Genomic DNA, 24,033 nt, shown 5'->3' with positions numbered 1-24,033 from the left:
AGTGACTAGTGGGGTACCGCAAGGATCGGTCCTAGGACCCCAGCTGTTCACAATATATATTAATGATCTGGACGAGGGAATTGGATGTAATATCTCCAAATTTGCAGACGACACAAAGCTGGGTGGGAGGGTATGCTGTGAGGAGGATGTCATGAAACTCCAGTATGATTTGGGTGATTGGGCAGAAACATGGCAAATGCACTATAATGTGGATAAAGGTGAGGTTATCCACTTTGGTGGCAAAAACAGGAAGGCAGATTATTATTTGAATGGCAATAGATTGGGAGAAGGGGAAGTGCAAAGAGACCTGGGTGTTCTTGTGCACCAGTTGCTGAAGGTAAGCATGCAGGTGCAGCAGGCGGTTAAGAAGGCAAATGGTATGTTGGCCTTCGTAGCAAGAGGGTTCGAGTACAGGAACAAGGATGTCTTGCTACAGTTGTACAGGGCCTTGGTGAGACCACACCTTGAGCATTGTGTGCAGTTTTGGTCGCGTTATCTGAGGAAGGACGTTCTTGCCATGGAAGGAGTGCAGCGAAGATTCACCTGGCTGATACCTGCGATGGCAGGAATGACGTATGAGGAGAGATTGTGTCGATTGGGCTTATACTCACTGGAGTTTAGAAGATTGAGAGGGGATCTCATCGAAACCTATAAAATTCTGTCAGGCCTGGACAGACTAGATGCAGGAAGGATGTTTCTGATTGTCGGGGAGTCCAGAACCAGGGGTCATAGTCTAAGGATAAGGGGTAAGCCATTTAGGACTGAAATGAGGAGGAATTTCTTCACCCAGAGAGTGGTGAACCTGTGGAATTCTCTGCCACAGAGGGCGGTGGAGGCCAGTTCATTAAGTATATTCAAGAAAGAGTTGGATATATTTCTTAAGGCTAAAGGGATTAAGGGATATGGGGAGAAGGCAGGGACAAGGTACTGAATTTGGATGATCAGCCATGATCTCATTGAATGGCGGAGCAGGCTCGAGGGGCCGAATGGCCTACTCCTGCTCCTATCTTCTATATTTCTATGTTTCTACGTTTCTCTATCCAAGTCAATACCTTGCCCCCAATCCCATGTGTCTTAATCTCTTGTGCGGGGCCTTCTGAAAGTCCAAATACACCACATCCACTGGTTCTCCCTTATCTATTTTACCAGTTACATTCTCAAAAAATTCCAGTAGATTAGTCAAGCACGATTTACCTTTTGTAAATCCATGTTGACTTTGTCCGATCCTGTCACTGTTTTCCAAGTGCTCTGTTATTACAACTTTTATAATGGACTCCAGCATTTCCCCCACTACTGACGTCAGGCTTACCGGTCTGCAATTCCCCGTTTTCTCTCTACCACCTTTTTTGAATAGTGGGGTAACATTAGCTACCCGCCAATCCATGGGTACTGTTCCAGAGTCTATCGAATTTTGGAAGATGACCGGCCATGCTATTTCTACTACTTCTAGGGCCACTTCCTTAAGTACCCTAGGATGTAGCACTCTGCAGCCTTCCGGACTCAATATCGAGTTCAACAATTTCAGATCATAACCTCGGCCCCCATTTCATTTTTTCTTGTAATTTTTCCACTCCTTTCCCCCCCCCCCCGTCTTTCCTTTTGTTTCTCTCTCACACCTGGCAGCTATCTCTTGCCCTGCCAGTACACTTTACACCTAATCTCAGCCTATTACAATCTCGTCTAGCTTCTAATACCTTTTATTGTCTCTTTCTTACTTCTATGTTTCTTTTATTCTTTTGTCGGATCGCAGCCCTGCCTCCGATCTATCTTTTCTTTCCAGTTTTGAAGAAGGGTTCGACCCGAAACGTCAACTCAAATTTCTGTCCACGGATGTTGCCTGACCTGCTGAGTTTTTCCAGCATTTTCTGCTGTTATTTCGGATTTCCAACATCCGCAGTATTTTGCTATTGGACTAGGATGTAGATTATCTTCTATGTTTTTATGTATACAATCTTTCCTTGTAGCTGAAATTCTCTAGTCCTGGCAACATAATCTCCTGTCTCAAGCAGTCACATCTTTCCTGCAATGGGGCGAGCAGAACTGTACGCAGCACTCTAGCCGGTGGCCTAACTGGTGTTTTGTACAGTTCAAGCAGAACCTCCCTGCTCTTACATAGAAACATAGAAGATAGGAGCAGGAGTATGACATTTGGCCCTTCGAGCCTGCTCCGCCATTCAATGAGATCATAGCTGATCATCCAAATTCAGTACCCTGTCCCTGCCTTCTCCCCATATCCCTTGATCCCTTTAGCCTTAAGAAATATATCCAACTCTTTTTTGAATATATTTAATGAACTGGCCTCCACCGCCCTCTGTGGCAGAGAATTCCACAGGTTCACCACTCTCTGGGTGAAGAAATTCCTCCTCATTTCAGTCCTAAATGGCTTACCCCTTATCCTTAGACTATGACCCCTGGTTCTGGACTCCCCGGCCATCATAAACATCCTTCCTGCATCTAGTCTGTCCAGGCCTGACAGAATTTTATAAGTTTCGATGAGATCCCCTCTCAATCTTCTAAACTCCAGTGAGTATAAGCCCAATCGACACAATCTCTCCTCATACGTCATTCCTGCCATCCCAGGTATCAGCCTGGTGAATATTCGTTGCACTCCTTCCATGGCAAGAACGTCCTTCCTCAGGTAAGGCGACCAAAACTGCACACAGTACTCAAGGTGCAGTCTCACCAAGGCGCTGTACAACTGTAGCAAGACATCCTTGTTCCTGTGCTCGAACCCTCTTGCTACGAAGGCCAACATACCATTTGCCTTCTTAACCGCCTGCTGCACCTGCATGCTTACCTTCAGCGACTGGTGCACAATAACACCCAGGTCTCTTTGCACTTCCCCTTCTCCCAGTCTATTGCCATTCAAATAATAATCTGCCTTCCTTTTTTTGCCACCAAAGTGGATAACCTCACATTTATCCACATTATAGTGCATTTGCCATGTTTCTGCCCAATCACCCAATCTGTCCAAATCGTACTGGAGTTTCACGACATCCTCCTCACAGCTTACCCTCCCACCCAGCTTTGTGTCGTCTGCAAATTTGGAGATATTACATCCAATTCCCTCGTCCAGATCATTAATATATATTGTTAACAGCTGGTGTCCTAGGACCGATCCTTGCGGTACCCCACTAGTCACTGCCTGCCACTCGGAAAACGACCCGTTTATTCCAACTCTTTGCTTTCTGTCCGCCAACCAGTTCTCTATCCAAGTCAATACCTTGCCCCCAATCCCATGTGCCTTAATTTTGCACGCTAATCTCTTATGTGGGACCTTATCGAAAGCCTGCTGAAAGTCCAAATACACCACATGCACTGGTTCTCCCTTATCTATTTTACCAGTTACATCCTCAAAAACATCCAGTAGATTAGTCAAGCATGATTTACCTTTTGTAAATCCATGTTGACTTTGTCCGATCCTGTCACTGCTTACCAAGTGCTCTGCTATTACGTCTTTTATAATAGATTCTAGCATTTTCCCCACCACCGATGTCAGGCTTACCGGTCTATAATTCTCCGCTTTTTCTCGACCACCTTTTTTGAATAGTGGGGTAACATTAGCTACCCTCCAATCCATGGGTACTGTTCCAGAATCTATCGAGTTCTGGAAGATGACCAGCAATGCATCTACTATTTCTAGGGCCACTTCCTTAAGTACCCTGGGATGTAGATTATCAGGCCCTGGGGATTTATCGGCCTTTAGTCCCATCAATTTTCCTAACACCATTTCCCTACAAATACTGATTTCTTTCAGTTCCACCCTTTCATCAGGCCCTATGTTCCCCGGCATCTCTGGGCGGTTATTTGTGTCCTCCTTTGTGAAGACAGAACCAAAGTATGAATTATTTGATACAGAAAGAGGCACTGCCCCTTTAAATACCTGGGGGGCACCCATTCCCCTTTAAATGGCCAAGCAATTTTTTTTGTTGAAAAGGGGCCGCAGTCCCCTTTGACCCATCCCCCACCACAAATACTCACAAGAGAGGAGAAGAATGCTGGTCTATGTCCCTTTAAATGTGGCTGCCCACCAAAATGTTCACAGCACCAGGGCTCTTTGTTCTGGATAAAAGTGAAAAAGAGAAAAGGTTCACTTATTTTTAAATGAATGCAATTGATGAATAGCCTTGCAATAAAGGTAATGGAAAGGAATAGACACTCACAAGCTGGGTTTTCCCACCCGCCTCCTCCCCTTCCCTTTAACAGCTCCTGCAGACAATGAAAGCAGGAAATAACAACAGAAAATGCTGGAAAAACTCAGCAGGCCAGGCAACATCCAGGGAGAGAAATTAGAGTGACGTTTCGGGTCAAACCCTTTTTCAAACTGGAAAGGAAATAAAATAAATAGGAAATGAAAGCAGGAAAACGGCCTGCAGCCCACCGAGGTCCCGCCCCCCTCCCTCCCGCGCCGCCATTGGTTGGAGGACTGTCAGCCCGTCCGGTCCTCCCAGCGTTTTCCGCGCTCCTGATTGGCGGACGCCTCGCGTCAATCAAACACCCCCGCCCCCTCCGATTACGAGATGACGCATGCACGCAACGCCCAAGGGTCAGTTGGATCGGCGCACGCAGACCACCGAGGTCCCGCCCCCCTCCCTCCCGCGCCGCCATTGGTTGGAGGACCGTCAGCCCGCCCGGTCCTCCCAGCATTTTCCCCGCTCCTGATTGGTGGGCGCATTGCGTCAATCAAAACCCCCCTCCGATTACGCGCTGACGCCAGCACGCAACGTCATGGGTTCGGTTGGATCGGCGCACGCCACCGCAAGGTAAAAAAAAGACACGCCACACAAATGAGGAAAACCAAGAATAATAATAATCGCACTTTAGAGGGGAGGAGGGTTCGGGGAATTAATGAGTGTTTTCAATTTGTTTCGGAAAAAAATTTTTTTGAAAAGCTTCCCAACGGTGCGAGGCGGGCTGCGCATGCGCTCCAGCCAGCCTTTGACTCCCCCACGTGGGGCCGGGGGCCGGACACGCCCACTTGCCTTCCCCTGCACCAATCACAGCGCGGGCAGGCGCTTCTATCAATCGTCATCCTGTCAATCACCCTCCCTTCCCCTCGTGTGTCGATTGACAGCGGTGTCAGCCAATGAGGTGCAGGAAGGGGCGGGACCAGGGCCAGGACTGACAGCAAGCCTGAACTAACTCAATTAAATACCTGCATGCAGCCAAAAAAAAACCTTTTATTTAGTCAGCCAAAAAACAGCAAAGCAAATGAGGTTTGCTGAGTCAGCAAAGCAAGCAAAGTCTATTTTAGAAACATAGAAGATAGGAGCAGGAGTAGGCCATTCGGCCCCTCGAGCTGGCTCCGCCATTCAATGCAATCATGGCTGATCATCCAAACTCAGTACCCTGTCCCTGCCTTCTCCCCATATCCCTTGATCCCTTTAGCCTTAAGAAATATATTCAACTCTTTCTTGAATATATTTAATGAATTGGCCTCAACTGCCTTCTTACACTGGGTATTATGTGATGAGAAAGGATTAATTAGCAATCTTGTTGTACGAGGCCCCTTGGGTCGGAGCGATCATAATATGATCGAATTCTTCATTAAGATGGAGAATGAAGTAGTTGACTCAAAGACTGGGGTCCTCAATTTAAATAAAGGAAACTACGATGGTCTGAGGAGCGAGTTGGGTAGGATTGATTGGGGAATGGCACTCAAAGGGTTGACGGTGGATAGGCAATGGCAAACATTCAAAGACCGCATGGATGAACTACAGAAGTTGTTCATCCCAGTTTGGCATAAAAATAAAACAAAAAAGGTGACTTAACCGTGGCTAACAAGGGAAATTAGGGATAGCATAAGATCCAAGGAGAGGACATATAAATTGGCCAGAAAAAGCAATAATCCTGAGGATTGGGAGCAGTTTAGGATTCAACAAAGGAGGACAAAGAGATTCATTCAGAAGGGGAAAATAGAATATGAGAGTAAGCTTGCAGGGAACATAAAAACTGACTGTAAAAGCTTTTATAGATATGTGAAGAGAAAAAGATTGGTGAAGTCAAGCGTAGGTCCCTTGCAGTCAGAATCAGGGGAATTTATAATGGGGAACAAAGAAATGGCAGACCAACTAAATATATATTTTGGTTCTGTCTTCACAAAGGAGGACACAAATAACCTCCCAGAGATGCCGGGGAACATAGGGTCTGATGAAAGGGTGGAACTGAAAGAAATCAGTATTTGTAGGGAAATGGTGTTAGGGAAACTGATGGGACTGAAGGCCGATAAATCCCCAGGGCCTGATAATCTACATCCTAGGGTACTTAAGGATGTGGCCCTAGAAATAGTAGATGCATTGCTGGTCATCTTCCAACATTCGATGGAATCTGGAACATTACCCATGGATTGGAGGGTAGCTAATGTTACCCCACTATTAAAAAAAGGTGGTAGTGTAGGAACGGAAGTTCCTATCCAAATAACGAAGTCCAACGCAGTGAAACAAAATAATTAAACTTTAATAAACAAAATACTTTAACTGATAACTACAAGAGCAGAGGTCAGCAGGTCTGTTTCGGTCCCCAGCCTTTCTCAGACTGCCCTTAAATACTGGAAACCGACGTCATGACGTCATCACGTTTTCCGCGCCAACTGGGGGTCACGTGATCGGCGTCATGACGTCATCATGTGGAAATACAAGAACCTACACACAGCTTAAAGGTGCAGTCCACAACTGCACTACAGAGTGGTTAAAGGAATGATTACAGATTGTTCAGTGTCTCTTGGTGGCTCCGCCACAGGAGAGAGAAAACGGGGAATTACAGACCGGTAAGCCTGACATCGGTAGTGGGGAAAATGTTAGCGTCCGATATAAAAATGTAACAGCAGAGCACTTGGAAAACAGTGACAGGATCAGACAAAGTCAACATGGATTCACAAAAGGTAACTCCTGCTTGACTAATCTACTGGAATTTTTTGAGGATGTAACTGGTAAAATAGATAAGGGAGAACCAGTGGATGTGGTGTATCTGGACTTTCAGAAGGCCTTCAATAAGGTCCCGCATAAGAGATTAGCATGTAAAGTTAAGGCACGTGGGATTGGGGGCAAGGTATTGACTTGGATAGAGAACTGGTTGGCAGACAGAAAGCAAAGAGTTGGAATAAATGGGTCTTTTTCCGAATGGCAGGCAGTGACTAGTGGGGTACCGCAGGGATCGGTCCTTGGACCCCAGCTATTCACAATATATATAAATGATCTGGACAAGGGAACTAGATGTAATATCTCCAAATTTGCAGACGACACAAAGCTGGGTGGGCGTGTGTGCTGTGAGGAGGATGTCGAGAAACTCCAGGATGATTTGGACATGTTGGGTGATTGGTCAGAAACATGGCAGATGCAATATAACGTGGATAAATGTGAGGTTATCCACTTTGGTGTCAAAAACAGGAAGGCAGATTATTATCTAAATGGCAATAGATTGGGAGAAGGGGAAGTGCAACGAGACCTGGGTGTCTTTGTGCACCAGTCGCTGAAGGTAAGCATGCAGGTGCAGCAGGCAGTTAAGAAGGCTAATGGTATGTTGGCCTTCGTAGCGAGAGGTTTTGAGTACAGGAACAAGGATGTCTTGCTGCAGTTGTAAAGGGCCTTGATGAGACCACATCTTGAGTATTGTTTGCAGTTTTGGTCGCCTTATCTGAGGAAGGATGTTCTTGCCATGGAAGGAGTTCAGCGAAGATTCACCAGACTGATACCTGGGATGGCAGGAATGACGTATGAGGAGAGATTGGGTCGATTGGACTTGTACTCACTGCAGTTTAGAAGAATGAGAGGTGATTTCATTGAAACTTATAAAATTCTGACAGGACTGGACAAACTAGATGCAGGAAGGATGTTCCCGATGGTCGGGGGGTCCAGAACCAGGGGACACAGTCTAAGGATAAAGGGTAGGCCATTTAGGACAGAAATGAGGAGGAATTTCTTCACCCAGAGAGTGGTGAACCTGTGGAATTCTCCACCACAGAAGGCAGTGGAGGCCACTTCATTAAATATATTCAAGAAGGAGTTGGGTATATTTCTTAAGGCTAAAGGGATCAAGGGGTATGGGGAGAAAGCAGGGACCGGGTACTGAATTTGGATGATCAGCCATGATCGGATGAGTGCGTAAACCTCTTCCCGCTCTCAAGGTCTTTCACATCCTTGCTAAGGTGCGGTGGCCGGGGGAATTGTCACTGTCCCTTTAATCAGAAGAACGCACGAGAGGGGGGAGTCCCTTTAAATGTGGAGGGGGTGGCTCTCCCTTTAAATGTGAAGGGGGTGGGTGTCCCTTTAAATGTGGAGGGGGGTGGGTGTCCCTTTAAATGTGGAGGGGGGTGGGTGTCCCTTTAAATGTGGAGGGGGTGGGTGTCCTTTTAAATGTGGAGGGGGGTGGGTGTCCCTTTAAATGTGGAGGTGGTGGGTGTGTCTTTAAATGTGGAGGGGCGGGGCCGCGCATGCTCATTCGGCCCCACCAGAAAACCAGACTGCCAGTGCGCCTGCAGAGCGCAGCCGGAAGGCCGGGCCCGGGAAGAGGCGGAATCAGCGGCCGGATAAAGTAAAGTGTTTGGGAATCGATTTAAATCGAGGTGAGGGGGGAGCGGAGAGTGAGATTATAAAGTAAAATACGAGAAAAGCAAACCTGAGAATCGGGCGGGACCTCAGCGGACACCGGACGGAGCAGATTCAGTCGCACGCTGTGGCGGAGTGAGCCGGAGCAAGGTGATTGTGACTGACGGGAGCACTGACCAATAGGAAATGGGCTGAGCTGGGAGGACTGAACTGGGTGGCCTGGTCCTCCAAGCAATGGCGGCGCGGCTAGGGGGCGGGACCTTACTACCCGGCGCTGAGGCTGGCCCGATTGTGACGTCATCAGAGGAAGAGGCCCATTTAGGTGGATGGAGGCCGGCCCGGGACTTTGACTGACGGGAGCTCTGACCAATAGGAAGAGGGCGGGCCGCGTCCTCCAATGGCGGCGCGGCAAGGGGGCGGGGCCTCCTCTCCAGCTCAGGTGCGCTGGGGCCGATTGTGACGCGCTGTCTCCAGGTGAGAGCAGCTCAGTCAGCACAGAGCTGGGGCTGGAATCTGGGAGAGGGGCCGCAGGCAGCACAGAGCTGGGGCTGGAATCTGGGAGAGGGGCCGCAGTCAGCACAGAGCTGGGGCTGGAATCTGGGAGAGGGGCCGCAGACTGCGGGCCTGGCAAATTTTTTAAATAATAAATTTTTAAAAAGCTTATTTGAAGACAAATTTCCTGCAGTTTCAGAGACAGCCTTTGTCACTGCAATAATTTCTTAAATGTTTAAAAATTAAATCAAAAGCATCAAAGAGGAAGAGAGTAGCATAAGTAAAGAAAGACTTGCATTTATATAGCGCCATTCACGACCAGCGGACGTCTCAAAGCGCTTTACAGTCAATGAAGTACTTTTTGAAGTGGAGTCACTGTTGAAATGTGGCAGCGCACAGCAAGCTGCCACAAACAGCAATGTGATAATGACCAGATAATCTGATTTTGTTATGTTGGTTGTGGGATAAATATTGGCCAGGACTCCGGGATAACTTCCCGACTCCTCTTCGAAATAGTGCCATGGGATCTTTTACATCCACCTGAGAGGGCAGACGGAGCCTCGGTTTAACGTCTCATCAGAAAGACGGCCCCTCCGACAGTGCAGCACTCCCTCAGCACTGCACTGGAGTGTCAGCCTAGCTTCATGTGCTCGAGTCTCTGGAGTGGGACTTGAACCCACAACCTTCTGACTCAGAGGCGAGTGAGCTACCAACTTTTTTTTTAATAAATATATTGAACATTAAGAACATTTACAACATCTTGATAATGAGCTGCCAACTGAGCTATAGCTGACAACGTTGGTCCCTTAGGGGGAGAGACAGGAGAAATTATTATGGGGAATAAGGAAATGGCAGAAACGTTAAAACAAATATTTTGTATCTGTCTTCACAGTAGAAGACACAAAAGCATACCAAAGATGGTGGGGAACCGAGGGTTTAATGAGGGTGAGGAACTTAATGTAAAGTACTAGAGAAACTAATGGGACTAAAAGCCGACAAATCCCCTGGACCCGACGGCCTACATCCTAGGGTTCTAAAACAGGTGGCTGAAGAGATCGTGGATGCATTGGTTTTGATCTTCCAAAATTCCCGAGATTCTAGAACGGTCCCAGTGGATTGGAAGGTCGCAAATGTAACACCGCTATTCAAGAAAGGAGGGAGAGAAAAAACAGGGAACGACAGGCCAGTTAGCCTGACATCAGTCGTTGGGAAAATGCTGGAATCCATTGTTACGGAAGCTGTATCAGGGCACTTAGAAAATCATAACATGGTTAGGCTGAGTGAACATGGTTTTATGAAAGGGAAATGGTGTTTGACAAATTTGAGTTATTTGAGGATGTAACTAGCAGGGTAGATAAAGGGGAACCAGTGGATGTAGTATATTTGGATTTCCAAAAGGCATTCGATAAGGTGCCACATAAAATATTGTTACACAAGATTAGGGCTCACGGGGTTGGGGGTAATATAGTAGCATGGATAGAGGATTGGTTAACAGGCAGAAAACAGAGTAGGGATAAACGGACCTTTGTCAGGTTGGCAGGCTGTATCTAGTGGGGTGCCGCAAGGATCAGTGTTGGGGCCTCAGCTATTTACAATCTATATTAATGACCCAGATGAAGGGACCGAGTGTAATGTATCCAAGTTTGTTGATGATACAAAGCTAGGTGGGACAGTAAGCTGTGAGGAGAACACAGAGTCTGCAAAGGGATAGAGATAGACTCAGTGAGTGGGCAGTAAGGTGGCAGATGGAGTGTAATGTGGGGAAATGTGAGGTTATTCACTTTGGTAGGAAGAATAGAAAAACAGAATATTTTTTAAATGGTGAGAAACTTTCAAATGTTGGTATTCAGAAAGATTTGGGTGTCCTCGTGCAAGAAACATGGAAAGCTAGCGTGCAGGTACAGCAAGCAATAAGGAAGGCAAGTGGCATGTTGGCCTTTATTGCAAGGGGGTTGGAGTATAAGAGTAAGGAAGTCTTGCTCCAATTGTACAGGGCCTTGGTGAGACCACACCTGGAGTACTGGGCACAGTTTTGGTCTCCTTATCTAAGGAAGGATATACTTGCCTTGGAGGCGGTGCAATGAAGGTTCACTAGATTGATTCCTGGGATGAGGGGGCTGTCCGATGATGAGAGATTGTGTAGAATGGGCCGATACTCTCTGGAGTTTAGAAGAATGAGAGGTGATCTCATTGAAACATACAAGATTCTGAAGGGGATTGACAGGGTAGATGCTGAGAGGTTGTTTCCCCTGGCTGGAGTGTCTAGAACTAGGGGGCACAGTCTCAGGATAAGGGGTCAGCCATTTAAGACTGAGATGAGGAGGAATTTCTTCACTCAGAGGGTTGTGAATCTTTGTAATTCTCTGCCCCAGAGGGCTGTGAATGCTGAGTCTTTGAGTATATTCAAGGCTGAGATCGATAGATTGTGGACTCTGGGGGAATCATGGGATATGGAGATCGATGATCAGCCATGATCTTACTGAATGGTGGAGCAAGCTCGAGGGGCCGAATGGCCCACTCCTGCTAATTGGCTAAGGGAGAGGAGGCAGTGAGCAGTGCTGAGGGATGTTTTTCTGACTGGAGGGAAGTATGCAGTGGGTTCCCCCAGGGGTCGGGATTAGGACCATTGCTTTTCTTGTTATATATAACTGACCTGGACTTGGGTATAGGTGTACAATTTCAAAGTTTGCAGATGATACAAAACTTGGCAACGTAGTAAATAGTGAGCATAGTAGTAGCAGACTTCAGGAGGACAGAGACAGACTGTGAAATGAGCAGACACAAGGCAGGTGAAATTAAATGAGGATAAGTGTGAAGTGATGCACTTTGGGAGAAACAACAGGGAGAGGCCGTATAATCTAACTGGGACTATTTTGAGGGGGTGCAAGAGCAGAGGGACCTGGGGGTCCATATTCACAAATCTTTGAAAGTGCCACGGCAAGTTGGTGAGGCGGTTCAGAAACCGTATGGGATACTTGGCTTTCTAAATAGGGCCATTGAATACAAAAACAAGGAAGTTATACTAAACCTTTACAAATCACTAGTTAGGAACATAGGACAGGAGGAGGCCATTCAGCCCCTCGAGCCTGTTCCACCATTCAATAAGATCATGGCTGATCTTGGGCTCAAAGCCATTTCCCTGCTCGCTCCCCATAACCCTTCACTCCCATATCTTGCAAAAATCTGTCTATCTCCACCTTAAATATATTGAATGACCCAGCCTGCACAGCTCTCTGCGGCAGAGAATTCCACAGATTTACGACCCTCTGAGAGAAGAAATTCCTCCTCATCTCCGTTCTAAGAGGGCGACCCTTTCATCTAAATCTGTGCCCCTGCGTTCTAGATTCCCCCACGAGGGGAAACATCCTCTCTGCATCTACCTTGTCGAGCCCCCTCAGTATCTTATATGTTTCAATAAGATCACCTCATTCTTCTAAATTCCAATGAGTATAGGCCCAGCCTGCTCAACCTTTCCTCATAAGTCAACCCCTTCATCTCTGGAATCAACCTCGTGAATCGTCTCTGAACTGCCTCCAATGCAAGTATATCCTTCCTAAAATAGGGAGACCAAAACTGTACGCAGTACTCCAGGTGTGATCTCACCAATACCCTGTACAGTTGTAGCAGGACTTCCCTGCTTTTATACTCCAACGCCCTTGAAATAAAGGCCAACATCCCATTTGCCTTTTTGATTACTTGCTGTACCTGCATGGTAACTTTTTGTGTTTCATACACAAGGACCCCCAGGTCCCTCTGAACTGTAACATTTTGTAATCTCTCTCCATTTAAATAATAATTTGTTTTTTTATTTTTCCTGCCAAAGTGTATAACCTCGCACTTTCCCACATTATACTCCATCTGCCAAATGTTTGCCCACTCACTTAGCCTGTCTATATCCCTTTGCAGGTTCATTGAGTCCTCTGCACAACTTGCTTTCCCACCCATCTTTGTATCAGGACAGGAGGAGGCCATTCAGCCCTTCGAGCCTGTTCTGCCTTTCAATGAGATCATGGCTGATTTGTGACCTAACTCCATACACCCGCCTTTGGCCCATATCCCTTAATACCTTTCGGTAACAAAAACCTATCAATCTCAGATTGAAAATTAACAATTGATCGAGCATCAATTGCCGTTTGTGGAAGAGAGTTCCAAACTTCTACCACCCTTTGTGTGTAGAAGTGTTTCCTAATTTCACTCCTGAAAGGTCTGGCTCTAATTTTTAGACTATTTCCCCAGTCCTAGAATCCCCAACCAGCAGAAATAGTTTCTCTCTGTCTACCCTATCTGTTCCCCTTAATATCCTGAAAATATCGATCAGATCACACCTTAATCTTCTAAATTCCAGGGAATACAACCCTAATTTATATAATCTCTCCTCGTAACTTAACCCTTGAAGTCCGGGTATCATTCTGGTAAACCTACACTGCACTCCCTCCAAGGCCAATATATCCTTCCTAAAGTGTGGTGCCCAGAACTGCTCACAGTACTCCAGGTGTGGTCTAACCAGGGTTTTGTACAGCTGCAGGGTTTTGGCCTCAGCTGGAGTCTTGTGTACAGTTCTGGGCACCACACTTTAGGAAGGATGTCAAGGCCTTGGAGAGGGTGCAGAGGAGGTTGACCAGGATGGTACCAGGGATGAGGGACTTCAGTTATGTGGAGAGATTGGAGAAGCTGGGATTGTTCCTCTTAGGTCTCCTCTTAACCTGCTCTGCTCTAATAGAGGTGTTCAAAATGATGAGGGGTTTTGATCGAGCAAGTAGGGAGAAACTGTTCAGTCTGGCAAGTGGGTCGGTAACCAAAGGTCACAGATTTAAAATAGTTGCTAAAAGAACTAGAGGGAAATGAGGAGAATTGTTTTCACACAGAGGGTTGTTAAGATCTGGAACGCACCATCTGAAAGGATGCTGGAATCAGGTTCCACAGGAACTTTCAAACAGTAATTGGACATGTCCTTGAAGAGGACTAGTTTGCAGAGTTCTGGGGATAAAGCTGGGGTTTGGGACTAAATTGGACAGCTCTTTCAAAGAGCCGGCACAGACACGATGGGCCGAATCACCTCCTTCTGTGCTGTTAGATTCTATGATCAGTGTGAACACGCTGGTGTCTCTTAAGGCTCTTCGAGATTTTAAAGCTCTTCCCACAAGTCAGAACATTTAAAGGGTCTCTCGTCAGTGTGAACTCGCTGGTGTATCAGCAGGTGGGATGACTGAGTGAATCCCTTCCCCCACACGGAGCAGGTGAACGGCCTCTCACCAGTGTATAGGAGCCGGTGTCTCTTCAGCTCCCTGGAGCTTTTAAAGCTTTTCCCACAGCCAGAACATTTAAAGGGGTTCTCTCCAGTGTGAACTCGCTGATGGGCCAGCAGGTTGGAGGACCGAGCGAATCCCTTCCCATACACGGATCAGGTGAACGGCCTCTCCCCAGCGTGTAGGAGCCGGTGTCTCTTCAGCTCCCCAGGGCTTTTAAAGCTTTTCCCACAAGTCAGAATATTTAAAGGGTCTCTCGTCAGTGTGAACTCGCTGGTGTTGCTTGAGCTCCCGGGGGATTTTAAAGCTCTTCACACAGTGAGAACATTTAAATGGCCTCTCATCAGTGTGAACAAGCTGGTGTGTCAGCAGGGTGGAGGACTGCAAGAATCCCTTCCCACACACGGAGCAGGTGAATGGCCTCTCCACAGTGTGGAGGCACTGGTGTCCCTTCAGATCCTGGGGCTTTTAAAGCTCTTCCCACAGTCAGAACATGTAAACGGCCTCTCATCAGTGTGAACAAGCTGGTGTCGCTTCAGATGTCCAGGGCTTTTAAAGCTCTTCCCACAGTCAGGACATTGAAATGGTCTCTCCCCCATGTGAACTCGCTGGTGTGTTTGCAGGTGGGATGAACAAACAAATCCCTTTCTGCACACGGAGCAGGTGAATGGACTGTCCCTGGTGTGACTGCGCTGTTGAACTTCCAATGCAGACGGGGAACTGACTCCCTTCCCACCATCCCCACCTTTACCCGGTTTCTCCCCGGTGTGACGGTGCACGTGTCTCACCAGGTCAGGCGATCGGCTGAATCTGTGTCTACACACTGGACACGTGTGCGGTTTGCCATCGCTGCTTTCTCCTTCCATGTGCAAAGGCCGATGATATTCAGGTCCTGATGAATCGAGTGACTCTGTCAGAGCTTGACGTGATGTTTGGTCTGAGCTTCCCGCTTGTAACTGCTCCACTTCTATAACCCTGTAAATTGAGATCAGAAAAGGATCAGAGGCAAACTGTTGTTTAATTTTCCCCTTTCCGAACCTAGGGGCAGTGAAGCTGATTTTCAGGCCCCAGCTGCTGCACAGGTTGGTTGAAAGGATCAGCAGTAATGGCGGCTGTAATACCCACAAGCCCCGGCGCTGCAGAAAGCCCTCTGTTGACTGAGTCCCGCGCCTGTGCTCATGGCCCCCGCGCTCTCCCTCCTGCTCTGCAATCGCCCGTCCCGATCGGTCCGCAATGCGCATGCTCAGCGCACAAAACCCCACGGTTGGAACATCGGGCGCGCATGCGGAGCCACAACATCTGGTACACGTGCGCGGCTCAGGTGGGGGCGAGTCGGTGTTTCGCCTCAGCCGCCAGGGAGGTGCGCATGCGTAGGTCGACCCAACATTCTTCCTGTCAGCAATCACTCCCTCGTTTCTTTAACAAAAACAGAAAATGCTGGAAATACTCAGCAGGTCAGGCAGCATCTGTGGAGACAGAAACAGAGTTAACGTTTCAGGTCGATGACCATTCGTCAAAACTGCTTGTTCTTTAGTGTCAGCCAGTGGCTCAGTGGGTAGCACTCTCGCCTCTGAGTCAGAAAGTTGTGGGTTCAAGTCCCACTCCAGAGACTTGAGCACAAAAATCCAGGCTGACACTCCAGTGCAGTGCTGAGGGAGTGCGGCACTGTCAGAGGTGCTGTTTTTTGGAGGAGACGTTAAACCGAGGCCCCGTCTGCTCTCTCAGGTGGACGTCAACGTTCCTATGGCACTATTTGAATAAGAGCAGGGGAGTTATCCCTGGTGTCCTAGCCAATGTGTTTATCCCTCAATCAACATAACAAAAAACATAGATTATCTGGTCATTATCAGATTGCTGTTTGTGGGAGTTTGCTGTGCGCTAATTGGCTGCTGCGTTCCCTACATTACAACAGTGACTCTACTTCATTGCCTGTAAAGCGCCTTGGGACGTCCGGTGGTGGTGAAAGGCGCTATAGAAATGCAAGTCTTTCTTCACTGGTCTCACCAGCGCCCTCTTCTGGGTGATGGTTGATTGACAGACGATAGTCCGTGCATGCGCACAGGGAGCGGCGGTTTGGGCAGAGTCAGGCACAGCGACCCCTCCCGGTCACCAAGGGTAATAACTGCGCATGCCCAGAGGACACCAACCCCCCTCCCCGATTCAGAGCTGCGCCTGTGCACTCGGATCCTGCCGGATGGAGTTGGCGCGGGCCATTCCGGGGAAAGGCCTTGGTGTCGGTTCCAGAGTCGCGATCGGTGATGCAAAGTCAGTTTTCTCCGCTCCGATTAGGTGGAGAATCACACGGGATGGGGGGGGAGGGGTGGATCGGGAGAGAATAAAGAGAAATAGAAAAACCCGAGAGTCCGCGAGGCCCCGGACCGAGCGCAGTCAGTTGGACGGAGCACGTGATCTCCTCGGGGACACGTGACCCGGGCCCGCGGCCTGATTGACGGGAGCTTCCGACCAATAGGGAGCAAGAGGGGCGGGGCTGGAGGAGCGAGCCGGCGGCGGGTCCTCCAACCAATTGGGGAGCCCGAGGGGCGGGACTAGCGCCGGCTGATTGTCTGATCCGCAGGGCAGTGAGTTTCTCCAGTCCCTTGTTCAGGGCCCGGGGCCAGGGGAGGCTGTGGGCCTTTATTCCCCTCATTGGACACAAGGCTCTTTGGCTCACAACACACTGGCTCAGGTTTTAATAGAGACTTTTTAAATTCATCAATAAAAGCAGATAAACCCTGTGCTTCTGTGGAACAAACATTCTAATATTTTATAGAATCAGAGAATGGTTACAGCACAGAAGGAGGCCATTCGGCCCATCGAGCCCGTGCCGGCTCTCTGCAAGACCACTTCAGTGAGTCCCACTCCCTGCCCTTTCCCCGTAACCCTGCAAATGTCTTTCCTTCAGGTACTCGAGGGGCTGAATGGCCAACTCCTGCTCCTATTTTCTATGTATCTATTATCCGAGGCACAGGTAGGCACCACAGTGGCGGCAGCGGACCTGTGAGGAGCGGCGGCGGTGATATAAAGAGCGAGGCGGCGGAGCAGGTAGGCCCCACAGCGGGGGCGGACCTGTGAGGAGCGGCGGCGGTGATATAAAGAGCGAGGCGGCGGAGTTTATAGGGTTTCTGTAATTCTTGTGACACTTCCTGTGTCCCTGAGAACCATGTGTGCGGGAAGTGTATCCAGCTGCAGCTACTGACAGACAGCATTGCGACGCTGCAGCTGCGAGTGGATACATACTGGAGCATTTGCGATGCTGAGGACATCATGGATAGCACATTTAGGGAGTTGGTCCCACCGCAGGTAAAGGCTGCACAGGCAGGAAGAGAATGGGTGACCACTAGGCAGAGTAGTAGGTGCAGGCAGGTAGTGCAGGGGTCCCCTGTGACCATCCCCCTCTCAAACAGATATACCGCTTTGGATATTGTTGGGGAAGATGGCTTATCAGGGGAAGGCAGCAGCAGCCAACTTCCTGGCACCGTGGGTGGTTCTGCTGCACAGGACAGGAGGAAAAAGAGTGGGAGAGCTACAGTAATAAGGGATTCTATTGTAAGGGGAATAGATAGGCATTTCTGCGGCTGCAAACGTGACTCCAGGATGGTATGTTGCCTTCCTGGTGCAAGGGTCAAGGATGTCTCAGAGCGGCTGCAGAACATTTTGGAAGGGGAGGGTGAACAGCCAATTGTCGTGGTGCATATAGGTACCAACGATATAGGTTAAAAAAAACAGGATGAGGTCCTAAAAGCTGAATATAGGGGGTTAGGAGGTAAATTTAAAAAATAGGACCTCCAAGATAGTAATCTCAGGATTGCTACCAGTGCCACGTGCTCGTCAGAGTAGAAATAGAAGGATATTTCAGATGACTACGTGGCTAGAGGAATGGTGCAAGGGGGAGGGATTCAAATTCCTGGGACATTGGAACCGGTTCTGGGGGAGGTGGGGCTAGTACAAACCGGACGGTTTGCACCTGGGCAGGACCGGGACCGATGTCCTAGGGGGAGTGTTTGCTAGTGCTCTGGGGGAGGGTTTGAACTAAAATAGCAGGGGGTTCGGAACCTGAGCAGGGAGACAGAGGAAAGGGAAACAAGGATAGAAGCAAAAGACAGGAAGGAGAAAAACAAAGGTGGTGGTCAGAGAAATCATGGGTTTAAATCAAACATAGCCACAGTAAATAATAATTCTAAAAGGTGTAAGAGTGTTAAAAAAACAAGCCTGAAGGCCTTGTGTCTTAATGCGAAGAGCATTCATAATAAGGTGGATGAATTAGTTGCGCAAATAGAGGTAAACGGATATGATATGATTGGGATTCCGGAAATATGGCTCCAGGGTGACCAAGGCTGGGAACACAACATCCAGGGGTATTCAATATTCAGGAAAGATAGGCAAAAAGGAAAAGGAGGTGGGGTAGCATTGTTTTTTAAAGAGGAGATTAACACAATTGAAAGGAAGGATATTATCTCTGATGATGTGGAATCTGTATGGGCAGAGCTGAGAAATACCAAGGGGCAGAAAACGTTAGTGGGAGTGTTATACAGACCTCCAAACAGTAATGCGGAGGTTGGGGATGGCATTAAACGGGAAATTGGAGACGCGTGCAATAAGGGCACAGCAGTTATCATGGGTGACTTTAATCTACATATAGATTGGGCTAACCAAATTAGTAACCATACTGTGGAGGAGGAATTCCTGGAGTGTATATGGGATGGTTTCCTGGACCAATATGTCGAGGAACCAACGAGAGATCAGGCCATCTTAGACTGGGTATTATGTAATGAGAAAGGATTAATTAGCAATCTTGTTGTGCGAGGCCCCTTGGGTCAGAGCGATCATAATATGATAGAATTCTTCATTAAGATGGAGAGTGAAGTAGTTGACTCAGAGACTAGGTTCCTGAATTTAAATAAAGGAAACTATGATGGTATGAGGCGCGAGTTGGGTAGGATTGATTGGGGAATGTTACTCAGGGTTGATGGTGGATAGGCAATGGCAAACATTCAAAGATCGCATGGATGAACTACAGAATTTGTTCATCCCTGTTTTGCATGAAAATAAAACAAAAAAGGTGACTCAACCGTGGCTAACAAGGGAAATTAGGGATAGCATAAGATCCAAGGAGAGGACATATAAATTGGCCAGAAAAAGTAGTAAACCTGAGGATTGGGAGCAGTTTAGGATTCAGCAAAGGAGGACAAAGGGATTAATTAAGAGGGGGGAAATAGAGTATGTGAGTAAGCTTTCAGGGAACATAAAAACTAACGATATATGTGAAGAGAAAAGGATTGGTGAAGTCTAGCATAGGTCCCTTGCAGTCAGAATCAGGGGAATTTATAATGGGGAACAAAGAAATGTCTGGCCTATTAAAAACATACTTTGGTTCTGTCTTCACAAAGGAGGACACAAATAACCTCCCAGAGATGTTGGGGAACATAGGGTCTAATGAGAGGGAGGAACTGAAAGAAATCAGTATTTGTAGGGAAATGGTGTTAGGGAAATTGACGGGATTGAAGGCCGATAAATCCCCAGGGCCTGATAATCGACATCCTAGGGTACTTAAGGAAGTGGCCCTAGAAATAGTAGATGCATTGCTGGTCATCTTCCAAAATTCGATAGACTCTGGAACAGTTCCCATGGATTGGAGGGTAGCTAATATTACCCCACTATTCAATAAAGGTGGTAGAGAGAAAACGGGGAATTATATCGGTAGTGGGGAAAATGCTAGAGTCCATTATAAAAGATGTAATAGCAGAGCACTTGGAAAACAGTGACGGGATCGGACAAAGTCAACATGGATTTACAAAAGGTAAATCATGTTTGACTAATCTACTGGAATTTTTTGAGGATGTAACTGGTAGAATAGATAAGGGAGAACCAGTGAATGTGGTGAATTTGGACTTTCAGAAGGCTTTCGATAAGGTACCCTATAAGAGATTAGCATGTAAAGTTAAGGCACATGGGATTGGGGGCAAGGTACTGACTTGGATAGAGAACTGGTTGGCAGACAGGAAGCAAAGAGTTGGAATAAACGGGTCTTTTTCCGAGTGGCAGGCAGTGACTAGTGGGGTACCGCAGGGATCGGTCCTAGGACCCCAGCTATTCACAATATATATAAATGATCTAGACGAGGGAACTAGATGTAACATCTCCAAGTTTGCAGACGACACAAAGCAGGGTGGGCGTGTGTGAGGAGGATGCCAAAAAACTCCAGTATGATTTGGACAGGTTGGGTGATTGGGCAGAAGCATGGCAGATGCAGTATAATGTGGATAATTGCGAGGTTATCCACTTTGGTGGCAAAAACAGGAAGGCAGATTTTTATCTGAATGGCAATAGATTGGGAGAAGGGGAAGTGCAACGAGACCTGGTGCAGCAGACGGTTAAGAAGGCAAATGGTATGTTGGCCTTCGTAGCGAGAGGGTTTGAGTACAGGAACAAGGATTTCTTGCTGCAGTTGTACAGGGCCTTGGTGAGACCACATCTTGAGTATTGTGTGCAGTTTTGGTCGCCTTATGTGAGGAAGGATGTTCTTGCCGTGGAAGGAGTTCAACGAAGATTCACCAGGCTGATACCTGGGATGGCAGGAATGACGTATGAGGAGAGATTGGGACGATTGGGCTTGTACTCGCTGGAGTTCAGAAGAATGACAGGGGATCTCATTGAAACTTATAAAATTCTGACAGGACTGGACAGACTAGATGCAGGAAGGATGTTCCTGATGGTCGGGGAGTCCAGAACCAGGGGTCACAGTCTAAGGATACGGAGTAAGCCATTTAGGACAGAAATGAGGAGGAATTTCTTCACCCAGAGAGTGGTGAACCTGTGGAATTCTCCACCACAGAAGGCAGTAGAGGCCAATACATTAAATATATTCAAGGAGTTGGATATATTTCTTAAGGCTAAAGGGATCAAGGGGTATGGGGAGAAAGCAGGGACCGGGTACTGAATTTTGATGATCAGCCATGATCGCATTGAATGGCGGAGCAGGCTTGAGGGGCCGAATGGCCTACTCCTGCTCCTATCTTCTGTGTTTCTATGTTTCTATGTTTCAGTTTGAGCTGGAGTGGAGATGGAGGAGAAGCTGCTGGGTTTAACCCCCAGTACTTCTGAGCCCAGGAGGACCCAACAATTTCCTATGTGAGACTGTCAAGGGAGGTGGATTCTAGGGGAGATTAGGTTGTTACACAGACACTGTCCGTACAATGTAAAAGAGTATTGTTTTAGGAACAAGTATTTCTGTGCAGGCTTTTAATCCAGTTTACATCTACAGATTTGTTTTAATTCATTCTTGGGATGTGGGCGTAGCTCGCAAGAGCAGCAAATATTGCCAATCCCCAGTTTCCCGTTGAGAAGGGGGTGGTGAGTCGCCTTCTTGAACTGCTGCAGTCCGTGTGGTGAAGGTATTCCCACAATGTTGTTCGGTAAGGTGTTCCAGGATTATGACCCAGTAACGATGAATATATCTGAGTCAGGATGATGTGTGACTTGGAGGGGAACTTGGATGTGATGGTGCTCCCATACAACAGCTGCTCTTGTCCTTCTAGGTGGTGGACGTTGTGGGTTTTGGCGGTTTTATCAAAGTTCTGGTCGAGTTGCAGATGTATCAAGTTCCTTTCCTTCGCCCCCTCCCCCTCCTACCTCTCTCTCTCTCTCACCTCCCGTAGAGGCCAGAGTCTTGTGTAGGCCCAGACCAGGTGGTGGATTCCCTTCCCTGAAGGACATTAGTGAACCAGTTGGGTTTTTATGACAATCCGGCAGCTTTCATGGTCACTTTATTCTAGTGCCAGCCCCACAAATGACCAGATTCACTGAGCTCAATTTCACAACCTGCCTTTGTTTTCTTGTGGGTTGTCTCTCACGCTCCCTGTTTTAAATTAATTTTACAGGGCACTGGAAGGGGAGGATTTACAGACAGTAAGCTCAACCCAAACATCACTTCACGATCTGACAGAGTCACTCGACTCATCGGATCTGAATATCACCGGCCTCTGAACATGGAAGCAAAAAGCACCGTTCACAGCGGGGAGAAACCGTACACGTGTTCTGTGTGTGGACGAAGCTTCAGCCAACCCTCTGACCTATCGAGACACAAGTGCATTCACACCGGGGAGAGGCCGTTCACCTGCTCTGAGTGTGGGAAGGGATTCACTCAGTCATCCCACCTACTGACACACCAGCGAGTTCACACTGATGAGAGACCTTTTAACTGCTCGTACTGTGGGCAGTGCTTTAAAAGTTCCAGGGAACTGATACGCCATCAACGTGTTCACACTGACGAGAGACCGTTCAGGTGCTCTCACTGTGGGACTGGGTTCAGGCGATCATCTAACCTCACTGTACACCTGCGCACTCACACTGGGGAGAGGCCTTTCACCTGCTCCGTGTGTGGGAAGGGATTCACTCAGTTATCCCACCTCCTGAACCACCAGCGTGTTCACACCGGGGAGAGGCCATTCACCTGCTCTGAGTGTGGGAAGGGATTCACTAATTCATCCCACCTGCTGACACACCAGCGAGTTCACACTGGGGAGAGACCGTTCACCTGCTCTGAGTGTGGGAAGGGATTCACTCGGTTATCCACCCTGCTGACACACCAGCGAGTTCACACTGGGGAGAGGCAATTCACCTGCTCTGAGTGTGGGAAGGGATTCACTGATTCATCCAACCTGTTGAGCCACCAGCGAGTTCACACTGATGAGAGACCTTTTAACTGCTCGGACTGTGGGAAGTGCTTTAAAAGTTCCGGGGAACTGATATACCATCAACGTGTTCACACTGGGGAGAGACCGTTCAGGTGCTCGCACTGTGGGACTGGGTTCAGGCAGTCATCTGATCTCACTGTACACCAGCGCACTCACACTGGGGAGAGGCCGTTCACCTGCCCTGAGTGTGGGAAAGGATTCACTTGTTCATCCACCCTGCTGAGACACCAGCGAGTTCACACTGGGGAGAGGCCATTCATCTGCCCTGAGTGTGGGAAGGGATTCTCTCAGTCATCCAACCTGCTGACGCACCAGCGAGTTCACACTGGGGAGAGGCCGTTCACCTGCTCTGAATGTGGGAAGGGATTCACTCAGTCATCCATCCTGCTGAGACACCAGCGAGTTCACAAGTAACTGCAGGGGTTGGATTCTGTTGTTGCTGCTGTTAATCACATCCAGGGCTGAACCATGTTCATTCTGACAGTTAGGGTTTGTTTCTGCTGATGTTAATAATCCCTATAACTGGGCTGGAGTTTAATATTCTGGATAGATGTCAAATAAATCAACTTTGTTTTAAACACATTATTGTAGATTTTCTTCTTTCCCACCTGAGTGTTTAGCATCACCTGGCTGGAGCTCAAAGGACAATCTGGGGGAGGATCGTACTGCGGGAACAGAACTCCAGCCTGGACACAGTCCTTCAGGGCTACACTGAGAGGGGCAAACGGCACTTTGGTCTTTCTCGTCTCTCTTCACTGACAGCAAAGTCCCCATGAGGGTTAATCTTGAGGCGTGTGAGAAACGTGTCCCAGCCGCTCTCTGCCATGGTTCAGAGCTCCTAGGCACGGAACAGAAGGCTCCTTTAGGAATGTACCCCAGTGCTTTTTTTTTATGGCCTTTTTAACCTGTGTTGCTACTTTTAGTGATTTATGTATCTGGATCCCTCTGCTCCTCCAGCCCATTTAGCACTGCGTACACCGGGGCCCTGCTGGACCACCGGGGAGCGGGGTGTCGGATCAAGAGGAGTGCCGGGCTGAGCGATCGCGGCCGACACCCCGA

The 24,033-nt window shown here is 48.0% G+C and overlaps 1 protein-coding gene and 1 pseudogene across 1 annotated transcript in view; both read left to right on the top strand.

Annotated features, from left to right (window-relative positions):
* LOC147091923 (uncharacterized) overlaps nucleotides 1-24,033 on the top strand; it is a 65,883-nt pseudogene that overhangs the window by 28,218 nt on the left and 13,632 nt on the right.
* The window catches only part of LOC147091921 (uncharacterized), a 113,774-nt gene continuing 98,162 nt past the window's right edge, over nucleotides 8,422-24,033 (top strand). The window contains exon 1 of the mRNA XM_085976639.1: nucleotides 8,422-8,560. The gene's annotated coding sequence lies outside the window, so the exon portion shown is untranslated. The remainder of the gene's footprint in view (nucleotides 8,561-24,033) is intronic.

This window comes from Somniosus microcephalus, unplaced genomic scaffold (genome assembly GCF_052327205.1).
Source record: "Somniosus microcephalus isolate GS21.2 unplaced genomic scaffold, FLI_Smic_1.0 unresolved_chr3, whole genome shotgun sequence".
NCBI classification, from domain to species: Eukaryota; Metazoa; Chordata; class Chondrichthyes; order Squaliformes; family Somniosidae; genus Somniosus; species Somniosus microcephalus.
Note: the sequence above shows the minus strand (reverse complement) of the source record. Positions and strands in the feature narration are given on the sequence as shown.